This window comes from Myxocyprinus asiaticus, chromosome 13 (assembly GCF_019703515.2).
Source record: "Myxocyprinus asiaticus isolate MX2 ecotype Aquarium Trade chromosome 13, UBuf_Myxa_2, whole genome shotgun sequence".
NCBI lineage: Eukaryota > Metazoa > Chordata > Actinopteri > Cypriniformes > Catostomidae > Myxocyprinus > Myxocyprinus asiaticus.
In genome coordinates, this window is record NC_059356.1 from 46,155,237 (window position 1) to 46,170,593 (window position 15,357).

General features: G+C 36.7%; 2 protein-coding genes across 3 annotated transcripts in view; one reads left to right on the forward strand and one right to left on the reverse strand.

The window, feature by feature from the left end:
• Nucleotides 1-15,357, reverse strand: part of coro7 (coronin 7) — a 171,743-nt gene that overhangs the window by 37,772 nt on the left and 118,614 nt on the right. The gene's annotated exons all lie outside the window — the stretch shown is intronic.
• Nucleotides 2,549-15,357, forward strand: part of vasnb (vasorin b) — a 32,240-nt gene continuing 19,431 nt past the window's right edge. Inside the window, exons 1-2 of the mRNA XM_051714147.1 lie at nt 2,549-3,180; nt 13,971-14,044. The gene's annotated coding sequence lies outside the window, so the exon portion shown is untranslated. The remainder of the gene's footprint in view (nt 3,181-13,970; nt 14,045-15,357) is intronic.

Here is a 15,357-nt window from a genome sequence, read left to right on the forward strand (position 1 = left end):
GTTTACATGTTGCAGCCGTTCAATGTAATGCATCACAGATGTGCAGTCTGCATACGTGCATGTATGTGTGCTTTATACACGTTTAAGAGACAATGAGGCCGGTTCACATCCATAAACCAAGACAATAGACGTACAGAACACATTTTACATCCACTACTAGTCAAAAGTTTGGACACACTCATTCTTTACCATTAACTATTTTTAGGATTTTAGAAATTAATTGTATAATTTTAATATGTTTAACAATATCTAGGGGCATTTTCATATTTAATGAAGGCAGGATGCAAAGGTTCAAAGTTATACTGTACATCAAAAACTAGATCCATTTCTTGACATTTCTAAATTCTTTTAGTATAAAAATGTATTTTTACATAACAATTGTGTTTTCATTTCTGTTTTTTTTATTTTTAATTTTAAACAATATCATAGTACTGAATACTGAATGACATCATTACACCATTTGCATGATACTTCCTGTTTTGGCTCAGTGCACCGTTTCCTTCTGAGAGTGAGTTATTCATGTCATCCACTGTGGCAGACACAGTTCTTATTTTTAATATCTCTGAGACTGAATATCTCACTGTATTAAGTCCTAGTTGATCTTACAGAGGTCATTCTGTACTTTAGTTTCTTTTTTTCAAACTTCAAAAGACATTTTAACATTTCAATTATATATGTTATTTTTCCAAAAAAATATATAGGCAAGATATATTCGTAGAACTTGTCATACACGATGTCAGTTCAAATGTGTTTTCCATGCAAATAAAAAAGAAATGGAAAAATAAAGACACAAAAGTTCATTTTTAATCAATGAGAACAAGAAATACAGTGCAAATAAGAAAAAGTACAAATAAAAACTTTTTTTAACCCTTGTGCGACCTTCGGGACATTTTTGTCTTTTTCATTTTATTTATTTTATTTTTTTTTTATCATTTTGGCTGTTAATACCAACGGCATAAATTTTGTCAAAGGTGTGTATATTTGGGGGGAATTTTGATATTTCAACCTCAGTTCCTGTAATACATCTATAATACACTGTGTACACAAAATAGTTACACTCAGGACCTTCAGTGAAAATGTCCCCATTGAAACCCATTAAAACTGCAATATTTGATCTCAGTGCCATTAAAGCATAAAATCATGAATTCTATGATATTATGCTTTCATTCCGGAGCCCTGGCTTCAAAATTTACATTTTTAATATTTTCCACCAGATGGCGCCATTTTTCTCATGTTTAGCCTATGGAGCAAATACATGCTTTTTCCCTATTTTCTGTTTGCTGTGTTATAGAGCACTGCAGGCCAGTTGAATAAATGATGCAGCTAAAATTGTGTGTGTGTGTTAGTATGGATGTCAGAGTGTGTTTTGTAAGTGTGTACTGAGAAATTTTTGTGTGTGTGTGTAAAAAACAACAGTGGCATTATATAAACAAACTGGCATTTAAAGGGTTAAAATCCTGAAAATGAAATAATTGTCAGTTATGATCAGGACTGATGTTGGTTAAAAAAAATTAACTTATTGAAAGTGGAAAATAATATGAATATATAAAAAAATGTATGGCGGTTTTTTTACGCAGACATTTTTGTCCTCTAATGTCCTGAGTGCAAGTTTTATTTATTTTTTTTTTTTTTTCTGACACTGCAAAAAAATAATAATGCATCAAAATCAATGTTGTTGCTAATCATTGTCATATCCCTGACTGTGATAATCCAAAAAAATAAAAAAACAAAAAATAACCCTTAGCATTTAGTATATGGAAAATAATTCATTTAATTTTTTTTAAATAAAAAACAACAGTGGCATTATGTAAACAAACTGGCATTTAAAGGGTTAAAATCCTGAAAATGAATGAACATTTGGTAGTTATGATCAGGACTGATGTTGGTTAAAAAAATAAACTAATTGAAAGTGGAAAATAATATGAATATATAATATTATTATGGCGGTTTTTTGACGCGGACATTTTTGTCCTCTGAGTAACTTTTTTAAATTGATGCACAAGGGTTAAAAATGTATACAAATGAATAACACAAGTAAAAAAGTAACATCTTAATTCTAGCTGCTCTACAACTTCTAACACTACTACTATTAATAATAATAATAATAATTTTTCCATATTTACTTTTAAATAAACATTTTTAGTTATTTTTTTAAATACCCTTAAAGTCTTTAATTATTCTTCTGACCCAAACCCCATCGTGATGTCAATCATGTATATAAAAAAGCACAAATCCTTTTAATATGCAACAATATTTTATTACATTTTTTATCAAAATATTTAATTAATATTAATAGCAACAATTTACTATTTTCATATTTTTTAATTATAGTTATCTTTAAAATACTATTAGCCAATAATTGTTCTACAGTTCTTATGCCCCAAATTGTGATAGCAATAAAATGTATGCAAAAACAGCACAAATTAAACATACTGTTTTTATTTTATCATTTTTTAATTATTTTTCATAAAATGCATTTTTAGTTATTTTTCATAATAAAATATTTTTTTTTTTATTTTTTTATAATAATAGTAATAATAATGTCCTAGTATTTTTATATACACGTTTAACATTTTTTTTTTTTTTTTTTTTAAATACTATAAGCTTATGATTTTTCTTTAGGTAAATTTCTTATGCCCCTAACACAATAGAGATGTAAATAAAACGTATATCAATTAAAAGCACAAATGTCAGTGTATGTGTCACAAATGCCAGTGCATGTGTGTGCATATACCAGTCTGACGAGTTCAGATGCAACTTCGAAAAAAAAAAACAAAAAAAAAACCCTGGCATGGCTTCTCTTGTGCTGCGCGCGCCGTGCGCCCGTGCTCTCCAGTGTACAGACGGTGTTCACGCGCGCTCCCGCCGCTCCTCCCCGTGTGAAGTTAAAGCGTTCAGCGCTCACAGCTCACCGATTCACCCAACACAGCAGCGGAGAAGCGTCGGAGTTTCGGTCCGCGGACACTTGGACTGCGCGCCTTTACGCGGACACTTTCCAAAAGGGACTTTCTATCAAAAGCATTACACATAAGCTCTACTCGTGCATAAGAGAAATACATTTGTTATATAATTTGGAGAGAAACGCGAGTTCTTGGATAAATAACGCAGGACTGACGGAACGCATTCGGGACTCTCGCGGTGCGTTTTTACCTCCAGTGCGCGGCTGATGCGCTCGAGCTGGTGAGTGAAACGCAGTGTAAAGAGTGAAAAAGGCGAGAATTAATTTTTTTTTTTTTTTTTTTTTTTTACATTTAGGAAAAATTCATCGCACTGTTATCCACTTTAAACTTTGCATGCAGAGAAACTTTGCATCTCAAATTCAAGCTTATGTGCAGCAAAACTGCACATATGAATCATATAAAGTCATCTTTACACTATGCATTTATTCATTTAGCAGATGCTTTTCTTAAATGCAACCTGCAACCATCATTGTATATATATATATATATATATATATATATATATATATATATATATATATATATATATATATATAAAGACTAAAAAGTGTTGCAACAAAGTTTCAAAGCTGGCTGATAGTTTTATAAACATTGCATTAGTTAAATTATATGGATGGAGAATTTCAAAGCTGGTGCAAACAGTGCACTACAGTGTAATTAGTCTAACTGTGCATGCTTGTGCATGTGTACCTTTATGTTGTGCATATACTGTATATGTACATTACAGATGACTCTTTACATAAGACAGTTTTACATGGTATATAATAATTGTGGAATAAATGTAAAGCTTTGCACGACCACTGCAAACACTTTATTCACTGAAAATGATCTGATAACTCCAAGCGTTTGACCGCAGATGGACAAAAACATCTTTTTTTTTGGTGCAGTTTGGCTTTATTTTAGCAGTGCGTCTCACACCAAACTCTGGCAGTCTAAAGGATCGACAAACAAATGTCTAAAAACAGGTTTCATTTAGCCTGTTTGACAGGAGTTCAAAGGTAGTGGCGGTGACTCAAAGCCCGCTTTATTTCTTGTTTCAAAATTTGCATGTGGTGCAAAGTCTAAAATTAGTCCAGGTGAAAAAGGAAGTATTACAACTTCTTGTCTTAGTCATAGAAATGTCATACAGTACACAATGTGTAATATAATATATGTAATATAAATATAATGTAATATACTGAAAATACAGAAGAGAGGGAAACATTAGGATATACTGTAGCCTAACAGATGCTCAGCCAAGAGAAAGCCACAAATAACACATTTAGTTAGTGTACAAGTCTATAAAAAGAAATTGTGTGCCAGCAAACTTGACAATTTTGTTCAAATGTTTTATTGCTTTCATTAGAATACAGTATATTCTAGTAATAATACATATCTTTCCACCGCAGTGCTACATAAATCTCTGTATTACTGAACTGTATAAGTGCACACATCAACTATAGTGTGAACAATTCTGTTCATATCGATAAATATGAACTGCATTTACTTTATAAACATCAGAAGCTGCGTAACAAAGTCTTATGCACATTGCAGGTCTTATTTTGGTATATTCCCATCACAAATAGAATTTGTGAGATCAGATTTCTCTTAAATCAGTAATGATTGAAGCGCATGAGGTCTATGCATTAAGAACAGACACAAAAATGTCTGTTTTATACTATATATACTAACCATTCTATACCCTTAGTTTATCTCTGCCCATGTAATTTATGATAGTAAAGCTGATATGTATACCAGTTAATTTGTAACGTATATTCAAGTGATAATAAGTGTCTTTCTGCAACAGTGCTACATAAATCTCTGTATTCCAGAACAATAACGGTGCACACTTGAACGTTTAAACATCAGTTGGCCAGACTTTACATTTGACTCAGACCTGCATCACAAACAGACAAAGCACTCTGTTGGACTACATCAAACCATAAAGCAACCAGATCTTCACACATTACAGGCCTTAGTTTGAATTTGTTTAACTGAAAGTCAGATTTCTAGATTTTGAGATCTTTGCATTAAAAGTCTGAAGTAGACGCTAACTAGATGTCTGTTCTATACTCTGACTATTCAGTATGTCGGTGCAAGCACAGAGTTCAGCGTTAGTTTACGATAGCAAAGCTGATATGCAGAACAGCCGCCTTGTGAGCAATGTCATTCAGACATCTGATAACCATCTTAAGCTGCATGAAAACAGGCACACAATACTGTTTAATTAAGTTTAATTAGGTTTGGAGGAAAGCACAACGCTACAAACCACCAATAAAATCCAATTTTCTGTCTATTCCCCTTTCAATTATGAAGTTTGTTTGAAAACCAGACTGGATTCTGCTTTTCTTTTCTTGTACAAAACATGTGGTTTTGCTATGATTCTTATTCTCAATCTCATTCTTATTTGAAGGCATTAGGGGCGTTTCCACAGTATATTTATAAGCATATATCTTAATAACGTATGCGTGCATCAGTGTTGGCCAAGTTATGTTTGTGAGTTTAGGGTTTCATACTTTCTAGTGGCTTCCTCAGCTGGTATTTTAATTCCTTGGCATTTTAAATGTCAAAGAAAGAAGCCCAGAATAGGGACAATAGTGTAGATATTGAAAAAACCAAATGCAAGGTGAGAGAACATTGTGCACTGGGATATGAGGTACACACAGACACAGGATATGAGAAAAGATGAAACTGGAGGGGAAAGCAAATATTCCTCCATCTGAGAGATTTCATAATGGAGCTGTGAGGTTGAAGCTGGAGTTAGACAGCAATAGACATTCAGACATAAACTGTAAACTTCCCTGTACAACCATTCTTGAATGGTTTAGTTTGATCCTAATGTCTTCTTTCTTGGGCTCATGCTGGAGGCGATAATCTCAAATGGGTTTATTTCTAAATATTTAAAGAATAGTACACCAACCTACCACCCCTGGAGTTCGCTAGCTCGCTAGTTCGAATCCCAGGGCGTGCTGAGTGTCTCCAGCCAGGTCTCCTAAGCAACCAAATTGGCCTGGTTGCTAGGGAGGGTAGAGTCACATGGGGTAAACTCCTCGTGGTCGCTATAATGTGGGGCGTTCTCGGTGGGGCGCGTGGTGAGTTGGGCGTGGTTGCCGCGGTGGATGGCGTGAAGCCAACAAGCCATGAGATAAGATGTGCGGGTTGGCGGTCTCAGACGCGGAGGCAGCTGGGATTCGTCCTCCTCCACCCGGACTGAGGTGAATCACTACGCGACCACGAGGACTTAAAAGCACATTGGGAATTGGGCATTCCAAATTGGGAGAAAATCCACAAAAAAAAAGGAATAGTACACCAACAACTGAAAAATCTGTGCAACAATAAGCTCTTGCTTTTCGAGGAACATTTGATACCACTGCTAGATTTTGTGTCAGACGTTAGAAGACGACAAATCAAGCTTGGTGTGCCAGCTTTCCTCACAGTGTCAAAATAACATCCCATTGGTATTTCCCTACCCTTCTGTCCAAACACCATCACTCACAGTGCAGAACAGAACCAAACACACACAGATCTGCCAAGAAAAACTAGGGACACCTGAAAAGCTATCTTGATGACCACCTTCATGAGTCTGTACTGCAGTTTTACTTAGGGATAGTTCACCTAAAAATGAAAATTCTGTCATCATTTAACCCTCAACTTTGTGTTGTTCCATATCTGCATAACTTTCTCTACATAGTCTCATCACAACTCGTAAAGTCAAGTAATCGTTTTTTATTCGTTCAAGATGGCGAAACCTAAAATATCATACAACTTGGCTCGTACGAAAAGTACGACTTTTATTCCCATAGAGACCAACCAATCAACAAAAAAAATGTAAAATCGATCCAATACAGCCATCACATTTTAGCTAGCCTCCTATCCAACACTTTATTTTAAGAAAGGAAACATCTGTGAACAAATCTGGTAACTCGTTTCAGATTAATTTCAGCGAATGACTGATGTATCAACAACATATACTCGTCTTGTTCCAAAGCCTACTGTTTTCTTTCTTGGTACAAAACAGTGATTTTCCCATTAAAACCATGGTTATGTTTAGGGTTTGTGTAAGGGGTTAACCTTTATGGTTAGGTTTAGGTTTGGGCAAGGGGTTAAACTTAAGAAAAATTGTTATAACACTGTTCCTCGGTTCGTTAAATTTTCTCTAAGGGAGTAAAAGTTGTATGTTTTGTAAATGAGCCAACTCATGTAATTTCATTCTATTAATATTATTAAAAAGGATTGTTATAGAAATTACTAAAATGATTATGGTTAATATTTTAAAAAGGATTTATTCCTAATAATTCCATCTTGTCCTAATTATTAAAAACGATTATTAAAAACAATTACTAGGTTTTTGCAAAAGCCAACTTGTACGATTTCTTACAATCTCATACTAATAATAATACTAATTATTAAAAACAAATACGATTATTATTAAAAATGATTAAAAATGTTTACAAGTTCAGAGATACAGTTAGGAAATATTCTAATAACATCATTTGTCGGTTTGTTTATTTTTCTTGAAGGCAGTATAAGTTGTATGCTTTTGTATGAGCCAACAAGTGCGATCTTATGATTTCGATATATCGTATTAATAATTAAAAACATTTATTATTTAAAATTATATAAAAAGATTACCAGTTTCAGGGATAAATATAGAATTTTAGTAGCATTGTTCGCTGATTCATTAATTTTACTCTAAGGGAGTAAGTCATGATTTTACGAGCCATCTTGTACGATTTCTTACGATTTTGCTATCTCATATAATAATTATTAAAACTATTATGATTACTATTAAAACTATTATTATAAAAAAAATATTAAAAATGATCACAAGGTTCAGGGTTAAACTTCGAGAAAGATTAATGAATCAACGAACGATGTTAGTGCAATTTACCCTAAGGGATTACAAGTAAGTAAATATAAGTAAAAGTATGTTTTTTGAAAAAGAAAACTTTTCACCAATCTTGTACTATTATTATGACTAGTCATGAGACCGGGTTGCATTTTTTTTTATTCCATAGAACACAAAAGGAGATGCAGTTTGTTAGCCTCTGTCACATCCTCTTTTGTGTTCCACGGTTTGGAACAAGATGTCATAATTTTCATTTTTGGCAGAACAACAGTATTCCTTTACGTTAAGAAAGTCTTAGTCATAATTGTAAGTCTATCGTCACTTAGGGGTTTCTTAATTTAGGGGGTTAAAACTGCAACTGGCAGCCTCTAACAGAACTGTAACAAACATTGAAACATTTGTTTCTTAAACGACAAGTCTTTATCAATCTTATGAATGTTCCCAAGCTCTTGTCCCAGATGAGTGGACTTGCAGTGTCCTGCTGTTTTTGGTCCCCTTTTACACCAATTAACAGGCATCTTTGCTGGCCTGTCCTTCACAACAGTGAGATTAAGAGGTTATAAATCAGTGTGGAGGTGAAGGCGGGGAGGGGGTTGACAGGGTGGAGGGGCATAGAGAGAAAGAGCAGAGAGACAGTGTTAGTCAAACAGCGGGTGGCTTGAGGGAGTTGACGGAGCAGAAAAAGCAACACTTGAGAAAGAATGTGTGTGCACGCAAAGTAAAGTCTCAAAAGACCATCAGAACGGGTCAGAGCGAACCCAATCTGTGATGACAGAATTGTCATTTTGGGTGAACTATTCCTTTAAAAAGTTTTTGAACGATAGCCCTCAGGAGAAATCAAGATCTTCCAGGTGTCCCACAGCTCCTCTAGGCTTTAGCGCTTTTAAATCAACCCTCAGGCTTCAAAGAGCCACAAAGCCACGCTGACCAAGCAGAGTGTGTGCGAAGAAGACCTTGATGAATGGGGCCAAATGATGTGTTCTGAAGAATCACATCAAACTTTGCTATAAGTACACACACGCAGTGGTTTCAGGCTTCTCAGCTGTAGCTCATACCATAAATAACTTGAAAAGATGGCCATTCGTCAAATGCTCCTGCAGGCATTGGACTATATTTTTGCTCTCGCTTTTTACAGACTTATCTCACTGTGTATTTGGTGACAGAAGGTCAAAAGTTCTTTAGCTAAAATCGGTCTGTGCTTACCGAATTTTGAAGCACTGCCCCTAGTGGCTGAAGCTAGAAGTGTTGTTTAATGTATGGACATGTGCATATGTACAGAATTCGATAGTATAGTAATTCAATAGTAAAGTGTCCACTGGTTGCACACAAATTCTCAGCAGATACAGTAAGTCATCCAGGTATTGTTCGTGTACTGTATCATAAATATGGAGTACTTGGACATCCTACTCATTTGACATACTGCTTTTTGCATACTGTGTAGCAGGGAAGGGTCTGTCTTTCTTTCCTCACTTTTCCGTGTCTATTTGGTCCACTATGAATATGACAAGAATCAGAAAAAAGACAGTCTGTCCACCAACAAATTCCCCTCCGAAAACGACGGGTGGGGGGGTAGGGAGCACATCTGCACCAGCCATCACATATTGCCGCACTTTAGCCAGGCAGTAAAAAAAGAAAACAAATTCAATCTAAGATTGTAATTACCTCCTGATTGAACTGTAATTTGGAAATGAGACACTTAAACCAAAGACGCAGAACAGCAGCTCAAGAGCTTAAGAGCTCAGCAGCGTCCAACCGCGGCCCTGAACTCTACGCCAGTGTCAAACACTCGACTGCTCGCTATTAATGGCTGATGCAAATTCAAACAAATTTCCAGATGAACATCAACTCATTTGATTTTACCCACAAACTGATAAGTGCAAAATAAGTGTTAGTTTAGCATTTTCTTGTTTAATGTTTGGATTTTGGTGGTCTGGTTTTGTAGACGATGTGTGTGGGCCTGTGTTTGTTTGAGGGTCAGCGGCCAGCGTTAAGTCGTGGAATGTGTCGATGAACTTTGTGTGCACTGTATGCACAAACACACACCCTGTACTGAGGGGTTATGCAGCAAACACACATGCCTATGCGCAAGTCCACCTTCAGTACACATACGCTCGGGTAATTTCTCTGACGCGTGTGCCGTCATCCAACGCTCCCCTTGGAGCTATTTCAGTACAGGTTAACGACACTCATATCTGCTTTCAACTGGCACAGGGTGACATGGCCATTCTGTATGTGTGAACCTACACTGACAAAGCTGATGAATATTTTTATTGCAGCTTGCAATGTGCTAATTAAATCAGTGCTCCTTGGTCAAAGGCATTTTGTGTGTCACAGCTTTAAATGTCAATTGTGAAACTACAGAATCAAGTTATAATACTTACGAAGAAGTCCTAAAAAGTACCATGGTATGTTGTGTTGAATGGTATTATTTGAAGTCCCATGTAAATAATGGTATATGCCATACAATGTATAACGGTATCATGGTATTTCACCTGATACCATCACTGTACCTTGGTATATATATATATATCAAAGTACCATGGTATTACCAATGGATGCCATCACTGTACCTTGGTATATATATATCAAAGTACCATGGTATTACCAATGGATGCCATCACTGTACCATGGTATATATCAATGTACCCTGGTAATACCAATAGATGCCATCACTATACCATGGTATATCAAAGTACCATGGTATTACCAATGGATGCCATCACTGTACCATGGTATATATCAATATACCATGGTATTACCAGTGGATGCCATCATTGTACCTTGGGGTATATCAAAGTATCATAGTACTACATCGAACACCATCACTGTACTATGGTATATATCAAAGTACCATGCTGCTGCCATTGGATACAACCACTGTACCATTTTATATATCAAAGTACCATGTATTACCATCTCACACCATCAATGTACCATGGTATACACAGTATCAAAGTACCATCGGAAGAAATCACTGTACTATGGTATATATCACAGTACCATGGTATTACCACCTAATACCATCACTGTACCATGGTATATCAATGTACCATAGTATTATATCGGATACTAACAATGTACCATAGTAAGTATCAAATTGCCACAGTATTTCCATCTGCTACGATCACTGTACCATATCAGAGTACCCTCTAATACCCTCACTGTACCATGGTACTGCCCAGTCTTTTTTTTGTTTTGTTTTGGGGTTTTTTGTAAAGCTGGTAGATACAACTGTAGATGACACAGATTTCACAACCCTCTTAGAAACTTCACATATCTGATTGTGTTATTTTCGGAATCGTTCTGTGGTGGCGCAATTTAAACAAACCACTTCATCGAGGTTTCATTATGAATTTTACAACTCACTGGAGGCAATTTAACAGCAGTGATTTATTTGGTATTTTGTGAAGTAGGACTGTAGAACTGTTCTTTCAAGATTATTAACACGAATACACATTTCTTATTTAAGTGTGTCAGAGTGATTCATTCAACTGCGCCTCAAGTAGAGTTTTAAATACGACTTGTTAACATGCCTCCGCAATTCGGCAATACCTGATATTAGATATTTCTGTCTAATAGTCTGACTCAACAGTAAAATATACCTCTGAGACACAGGCCTGCACGTGTCAGGCACACACTATATCATATGGTGCGACTGCATGTGATATCTGTGGTAGTGTCTCTGTACGTGCTGCTGTATCTCTCTGAGACACGCTCTGGAGCAGTTTGTGAGTGCTCAGCCGGATTGAATTTTGGGTAACTCTGTCGTGGCCAGAACTCACCTGCTGACAAGATGGGCAAATTATAGATGTCAACAGCTTATACTTAAGCAGACAGCAATTCAATTCAGTACAATAAATACTACCTTTTAAATAATATATCATTATTAATGACTATTAATTCTTCTTATTTTTTATGTACTTTTTATTTTGGGGTGAAATATGATCCAGACTCAGTACGGTGCTTCTAAGAATACCATAGAATTACCACCCCAGTTCTCCACATAATCTGCCCCAGGGCATATCACATGTGTGTTTTGGATTGTGTGTGACTCTATGACAGGCCTTTCTGGTGTTTACACACGATCAGATGTCAGATGTGTAGATCTTCATGCTACAGGAATCATGATGTCTCTCTCTGATTAAGACAGGTTGATAAATTTTGCCCTATGAAAAAGTCACAAGTGTCATATTTCCAAAAGATGCAGATTTTTGTATAGCTATCTAAACAATGATATACAGTACCGTAGACTTTTAAAAGCTAACAATAATGACTTACAACAGACTTCTATTAACTATGACAGAAATTTGAGCTGCTGCTGAGACAGTTGGACATGAAGTCAAGATAGAAACAGCACATAATTGTCAGAAACAAAATGAAAATGCATACTTTAACACATCTGAATCGATACTGCTTGACAGAGAACGGCGAGAGGTAAGCCGTCAGCCTGCATTCCTGCGTGAAGTCAGTGTGCGTGTGTGTCAGATAAACACTCCTGACCGCCTACAATGCTTCACTCGACTGCATTCAACACCTCTGGAATCTGCACCGTTAAAACGACAGCACTGCTCACTCATTTTCCATAGCAAAAACCGAGCTGTTGTTGTCTTAACAGGCAGAATGCTACAGTTGTTTTCCTGCTTGACTGTCTATCACCTAAAATCTCCATTCTGTTTGGGGATTTCCACAAAAGTGTAAAAATGTGAAGGAGTGCAATAAGCTGCAATGTAAAGACAAAAAATGAAAACTCAATTTTTACATTACCAGGAGAAAGCATGAGTGGTGGTTCCCATGCAAAAATACCTGCCATGATGCTAGGGTGGTTGCTAAGTGTAATGAGTGGTTGCTAGGGTATTGCTGCATGGTTGCTAATGTGTTCTGAGTGGTTTTTGGCATGTTGCTAATTCTAAGACATTCTGAGTGGTTGCTAGGGCATTGCAAGGTGGTTGCTACTGTGTTCTAGTAGTTTTTGGCTAGTTGCTAATGCTAGGACATCGCTATGTGGTTGCTAATGTGTTCTGAAGGTTTTTTGGCATGTCGCTAATTCTAAGACATTCGGAGTGGTTGCTAGGGCGTTGCTAGGTGGTTGCTACTGTGTTCTAAGTAGTTTTTGGCTAGTTGCTAATGTTAGGGCATTGCTAGGTGGTTGCTAATGTATTCTGAGTGGCTGGTAGGGCATTGCTAGGTGGTTGCTATTCTGTTCTGAGTGGTTTTTGGCATGTTGCTAATGCTAAGACTTTCTGAGTGGTTGCTAGGGCATTGCTAGGTGGTTGCTACTGTGTTCCAAGTAGTTTTTTGAAAGTTGCTAATGCTAGGGCATCGCTAGGTGGTTGCTAATGTGTTCTGAGTGGCTGGTAGGGCATTGCTAGGTGGTTGCTAATGTATTCTGAGTGGTTTTTAGCAAGTTGCTAATGCTAGGGTCATTCTGAGTGATTGCTATGCATAGTTAAGTGGTTGCTGTAGTGTTCTGAGTGGTTGGTTAGGCATTGCTAGGTGGTTACTAATGTGTTCTGAGTGTTTTTTGGAAACTTGCTATTGCTAAGGTCTTTCTGAGTGGTTGCTATGGCATTGCTAGGTGGTTGCTACTGTGTTCCAAGTAGTTTTTTGAAAGTTGCTAATGCTAGGGCATCGCTAGGTGGTTGCTAATGTGTTCTGAGTGGTTTTTAGCAAGTTGCTAATGCTAGGGTCATTCTGAGTGATTGCTATGCATAGTTAGGTGGTTGCTGTAGTGTTCTGAGTGGTTGGTTAGGCATTGCTAGGTGGTTACTAATGTGTTCTGAGTGTTTTTTGGAAACTTGCTATTGCTAAGGTCTTTCTGAGTGGTTGCTAGGGCATTGCTAGGTGGTTGCTATAGTGTACTCTTTTGACATTTATTGTAGAAAAATGAGAGATGAACTGCCAGTACAGTTTTAAATGTATGAACCTAAAATACGAATTAATTTGAATAGTAATAGCAACAGTAATAGCGATCCTTGCCTTAACAAACACCACAAATTAAAGAGTGTGTAAAGTGAGGAGATATTCCTCCATCTGTTGGACACAAACATCCAGAGACAGGTCCCTGCATGTGCCCACCCTTTTCCTCCCCCATACATGCTCTTCCAGAAACATTCCAGCCGCGGCCTAGAGTCGGACATACAGCTGACACTTACTGAATCTATGTCCTTCTGCTCCTTTTACAGAGCTAACGGAAGGAGAAGTAGAAGGAGAAAGAAGAGAGAACGAGAAGAGAGGAACTGTCCTGTCATACAACCTGGTGAGTCCACACACCTTCCTGTCTGGAATACAACACTTTGAACCACATCAATTACTTTGCATTGTTTTCATTGGCGAAAAATATCAATATACCATCAACCATGACTAAGGTCTAGAAGTGTTTTTGGGAGCATAGGAGACAGTCTTAGGAGTCAGCGTTTAGGAGATGCTTTAACAATCTGGCACGCCAAGCTTCCAAAACCACAAATTTGGCTGAAGTCGTTGAAAAAAACCACAAAACATCCCATTTCAATAAGCCTCCTCTCAAATTAGATTGAGAGATTAATGAAAATTTGCCTAGTAATCGAGTGTGTATTTGTGTGCGTATGGAACACAACCATGCTGAGGAAGGAGGTAAAGTACCCAGGGGTGTTCAAATGTGGTTCCAACTCTAATGAAACACACCTGATGTAGCCAGTCAGGGTCTTTGGATTCATTGGAAAATTACTGGCAGTTAGATTTAGTTAGATTTTACATTTACACTAAATTTTTCACATAGCAGATGCCTTTATCCAAAGTGACTTACAAATGAGGAATACAGCATAAGCTATTCATTCTAAAGGGCCGGTCACACATTTTTGCATCCATATGCGTTTTTTTTGTTGTTTTTTTTTTTACTGTTGCGCCTACTAATTGTTGCCTTTAAATGGAACACCAAATTTTTTAGACACTGTCAAGTTAAAATATATATATATTTTTAAATGTGTCTTGGGACACCTGCGTTCTGTTCTATTCGTTGTGCTTCTTTTTTTTTTTACAAACACGTTCACTCTGAATGGTGGCGGTGGTGTAGTGGGCTAAAGCACATAACTGGTAATCAGAAGGTTGCTGGTTTGATCCCCACAGCCACCACTATTGTGTCCTTGAGCAAGGCACTTAACTCCAGGTTGCTCAGGGGGATTGTTCCTGTAATAAGTACACTGTAAGTCACTTTGGATAAAAGCGTCTGCCTAATGCATAAATGTAAATGTAAATGAATGGCCACTAAGGAGGCAAAAACATGAGAAGCATTAGCATCAAGATAAATTCATTACCTTAAAATTCATTCTTACTTTTAGGTTCATACATTTAAAACTTGCTGGCATTTCGTCTCTCATTTTTCTACAAAATAAAAGTCAAACTCTTCCTCCTCCGTAACATGAAAAAGGGTTGTGCATATATTATATATTGTGCCGATATTAGCACAGAGGGCATGCTTGGACGTATTTTTCCCAAACGAAAATTTAACACAAGTACTACATCAATCATTTCAGTACTGTATACTTCAATTTGGGACGCACTAATCTTAATCTTGCATACTACATACGTTGGGTA